Genomic DNA, 5,000 nt, shown 5'->3' on the forward strand with positions numbered 1-5,000 from the left:
ACAACACGTGACATCACAACAACACATGACATCATCACAACACGTGACATCACAACCACACATGACATCATCACAGCAACACATGACATCATCACAGCAACACATGACATCATCACAGCAACACATGACATCATCACAACCACACATGACATCATCACAACCACACATGACATCATCACAGCAACACATGACATCATCACAGCAACACATGACATCATCACAGCAACACATGACATCATCACAACCACACATGACATCATCACAACCACACATGACATCATCACAACCACACATGACATCATCACAGCAACACATGACATCATCACAGCAACACATGACATCATCACAGCAACACATGACATCAGAGTTTAGTTCACATCTTTATTGTGCCGTTAATGTTTCCTATCACGCCATTATGACATCATCGTGACCTCATGGCCGCAAGAAGAGACCTTCTCTGGACCGCCGTGTTCCTGTGGTTCCTCTTCCTGAAGGAGGCGGGTTCATCAGGTGCTGAGTCCTGCAGGTAAATGAAATCAGCGCCCCCCATAAGTCTCCGGTTAGACTCTGTGTTGAACTCAGAGGACCGACACCAGCAGATGACCTGACCCCCCCAAACCATCAGACTATCAGAAGTCCCACCCTTCTGGACTTTGATGGGTCGATGATTGAGAGGTGACATCGACGAGCGCCGGACTTCGGACAGAGTCCCCCCCTCCAGGTGAGTCCAGACCAGAACCAAAGACCCTTTTTGCCTCATTCACAGTAAAGTTTGATTTAAGGATCAACCTCCATCCTGTCTGGGTGCCTGTCTTCACCTGGACTCTCGCACAGCCGGGTTCATGTCCCCTCGTCCTCCATGAACCAGCTGGTGGAGTCTGACCAGTCTCCATCAGTCTCAGTGCCGGAGTGTGATGACTGCAGGAGGAGACCAGGGCACCACTTCTGGTTCCTTGTTCTTTAACAGACTCTGGTTTGATAAACTCGACCCCTTTAACGAATGTCAACACGTCCCCGGTCGGTGCTGGACTCCAGCGGGACGGGTTCTTTGTCCCAGATTCTGTTTGTGAACACAATCTGAATGTTCAATCAAGGAGTACAGAGAGCCGGGGGGGGATGAGGTGTAGACCCAGAACACACTGGAGCGTGTTGTTTGTGGTTTCCTCCAGCAGGTAAAGAAAAGGCTTGGGGGGGGGGCAGGGGGGTAAACCTGCAGTCCTCTTGGACCCGAGCCGCTCACAGCGTATGAATGGATGGAGGTTCAGACTCTGCAGGGTGAGGTCTGTGTTCCCCTGCAGAGTCTGTTTTGTGTTTTATGGTGTTGTCTCTGTGTTCAGACAGTGAGGAATGTAAACACTGAGACAGACAAGCATCTCTGAGATTCTCAGGAAGCAGACAGCTGACTCTGTGTGTGTGTGTGTGTGTGTGTGTGTGTGTGTGTGTGTGTGTGTGTGTGTATCAGATAACGTCAGTGACAATTGTGCTCCATTTTCCCTGACCCACACACTCTTTGAATAGTCTGAATGAGGACAGATGTGCAGCAGCTTCTGTTGATCAGATATGAATCAGAGCATGAGAGCTTTAAAGTCTCTGCAGCTCAGAACACTGAAACACACACGGACCAGCACAGTCCAGGACCGTGATCCCCTTTATCAGGCGGCCCTAATACGTCTCCACAGACTTCAGCTGGTCCAAACGCTGCAGCACGAGTGGAACAAGGAGGAGAGCACATCTCTACACCGCCTCCCCATAAAACCTAGACCAGACTTTAAATCCTTCTCCTGACCTACAGAGCTCTGAATGATGAGACCCCTGAAAGAGCTCATCGTGACCTATTCCCCCTCTAGACCTCTACGCTCCAACATACAGGCCTGCTCATCGTACCTTAAGTCTCTAAAAGTAGTATGGGAGGTAGAGCCTTCAGTTATCAGGCCCCTCTCCTTTGGAATCATCTACCAGTCAGGGTCCGGGAGGCAGACCCCCTCTCTACTTTTAAGAGTAGACTTCAAACTTTCCTTTTTGATAAAGCTTATAGTTAGAGCTGGATCAGGCTTGGACCAGGTCTTAGTTATGCTGCTATAGGCTTAGACTGACACACTGGGATCCTGTCTTTCCCTCTCTCTCCTCTCTCTGCCTGTCTCTCACTTTAACTCTTCCTGTCCCATTAAAGTTACTAACCATAGACCTTTCTGGAGTCCCTGAGCTCCCTTGTCTCGTAGGTTCCTCTGGATCTCTGCTGCTGTGGACGTGGTCCAGACTCCAGCTGCTACAACTACTACTATCCGTCTCCCCACTATCATCTCTCTCTCTCTTCATCTCCCTCTATCCCTCTCTCCAACACGGTCTCAGCAGATGTGTGTCTAACATGAGTCTGGTCCTGCTGGAGGTTTCTGCCTGTTAAAGGAAGTTTGTCCTTGCCACTGTAACTTGCTAAATGCTGCAAAGTGCTCTGCTCATGGTGGATTAAGATGAGATCAGACTGAGTCCTGTCTGGAAGAGGGGACTGGATCTGATCCGGTCTTGATGTTGGGTCTTTGTTAATAATAGAACATAGAGTCTAGTCTAGACATTAACACAATCAATCTCTAACATCCCTCACACCAGGGATAAACCTGATGATCTGACTGTCATCGTAAAGGGGGATCAGGTCTACACTCAGCTGGTGGATCTGGTTCATTCTGTGTAACTCATCCTGCGGGTCGGGTACTTCCCAAAGTCTCTGGATCTGTGCTGAGCTCGGTAAATCTGCATTTTCCAGACTCCAGAGGTTTCAGTTCCTCGCTTTCCTGCAGACTTTAGGACTCTGGTCTCTGGTCTCTGGGGTTCAGACCGTCTCAGCTGATCTGGGGTGTACCTGTGGTCTCTGGTCTCTGGTCTCTGGGGTTCAGACCGTCTCAGCTGATCTGGGGGGTAACTGTGGTCTCTGAATTGATTGAATGTGTGTTAAAGTGCATGTCGTGGACTGTCCCCTCCCCGTTCTTCAGAGAATGAAAACTAAAACCCAGACCGTGTAAAGAGGATCCGGCTGTCCCCCTTAGTGTCCCTGTTGTACCCAGCCTGTGTTTTTTCTCTCTGTGGGCCCCAGACGGAGAGTTTCCCAGCATGCAGCAGTGTTTGTGTAGCGGCCACATTCCTGCAGCGTTGTGTAAACCAGGTTAGCAGTCAGGCGTGGCTATCAGCAGCAGGAATGTGGCTATCGCTCTATCTGCTGTCACCACAATCACACCATCCTCCCTCCATCAGTCCTCCATTTATCCTCCCTCCATCAGTCCTCCATTTATCCTCCCTCCATCAGTCCTCCATTTATCCTCCCTCCATCAGTCCTCCCTCCATCAGTCCTCCATTTATCCTCCCTCCATCAGTCCTCCATTTATCCTCCCTCCATCAGTCCTCCGTTTATCCTCCCTCCATCAGTCCTCCGTTTATCCTCCCTCCATCAGTCCTCCGTTTATCCTCCATCACTGCTCTATCTGCTCCACCCATCTGCACTCACACCATCCTCCTGCAGCCTCCACCACTCCTCCATTTATAGCCTCACTCCATCTGCTCTCCCACCAGCTCCTGCTGTCTTCTTTTAATCCTCCATCCATCGCTCATCATCCCTCCATCACTGATTGGCTGAGCAGACAGCAGAGCAGCTGATTGGCCGACAAGACCGACGGTCTGAACCTGACGACCTTGACGCGGGATGGAGCGACAAGCCTCCATCACGGTCTCTCCTCTTTCCTCCAGCTGAACCAGTACAGACCAGAGGACCGAGGACAGATCCCTGAGGGACACCAGAGGGACGGGAACCCTGCAGGTCCGTCCCACCAGAGTACACCGAACACCTGAACCTGGCAGGCCTCAGAGACCTTCACAGCTGGGAGCAGGGCTGTGATTGCCCCCCCCCCCCCCCAAAAAGAGACTAAAGACAGGAGGACATCTCAACATCTGCTTTCACACACGCAGCCACAACAAGCTGATAGCAGAGCAAAGATGGCGTCACCGCTGTGGATGTGGAGGACGCCACGACAAATCACAAAACACTCTGCAGGTCTTCAGAGAGGAGAGAGAGTCCTCACACTACACTCCACACACCTTTACGTCTCCTGAGATGGCCTGTTCCAATTCATCAACATGTCATCACAATACATGTGCAAGTCAAATTAAAACAATGAAACAAATAAATATTGCTTCATAAAGGAAAGGTAAAAAACACCCTCCCCAGCCATCGTTGACAGTAATGTCCATCCATTGACTGTCAGCTGCAGCAGCTTTGTACAGGCTTTATGGATCACATTGTTTTGTACAATTATTCAAATCATCTCTTTGAATCTGTGTTTTTAATGTGCTCAGAGGTCAAAGTTCAATCCTTGTTTCAGTCGTTCAAAAACTTAAAAACTCTGATAATCCAACGACGACTTGTTTTCTGATTTTGTGTTCAAACCTAAACCAGATAACAATCTCTCATCCCTCCCATGTTATCTTATAATGGACCACGCTCCAACATGACGTCACTCTGCTATCAGGTCTTTATCCTGCAGAGTGAAGGTCTGACACTCTGAGGTCCTTTCACCTCAGAGCTGAAGACGACAGAGTGAAGGTCAGGAGAGGGATCTGTATTTTATTCATATATATCTATAACCAATAATATACATATATATATATATATATATATATATATATATATATATATATATATATATATATATATATATATATATGTATATATATATATATATATATATATATGTATATATATATATATAAGGTCTCGGGCTGAAGAGTTTGGGAACCCCTGTATTAGAGTTTCTAAAGTCCATGTATCCGTCTACCTGAGGCTGGGTCTTTGCAGTGTGTGCTTCCTACAGCAGGATCCAGGTGCTGGTCCCCCCTCCCCCCTCTCTGCTCAGAGCTCTCAGTCGGTGTAGTTAGCTCGGTTTCTAAGCAGACTTACAACACAAACCTTAAGACCGTTATATAACTGAAAGCTCCTCCACTACCCCTTCTTTAATCCC

At 48.4% G+C, this 5,000-nt stretch overlaps 1 protein-coding gene across 1 annotated transcript in view; it reads right to left on the reverse strand.

Moving 5' to 3' along the window:
• The window catches only part of LOC117808830 (collagen alpha-4(IV) chain-like), a 38,887-nt gene that overhangs the window by 23,939 nt on the left and 9,948 nt on the right, over positions 1 to 5,000 (reverse strand).

This window comes from Notolabrus celidotus, unplaced genomic scaffold (genome assembly GCF_009762535.1).
Source record: "Notolabrus celidotus isolate fNotCel1 unplaced genomic scaffold, fNotCel1.pri scaffold_160_arrow_ctg1, whole genome shotgun sequence".
Lineage (NCBI taxonomy): Eukaryota > Metazoa > Chordata > Actinopteri > Labriformes > Labridae > Notolabrus > Notolabrus celidotus.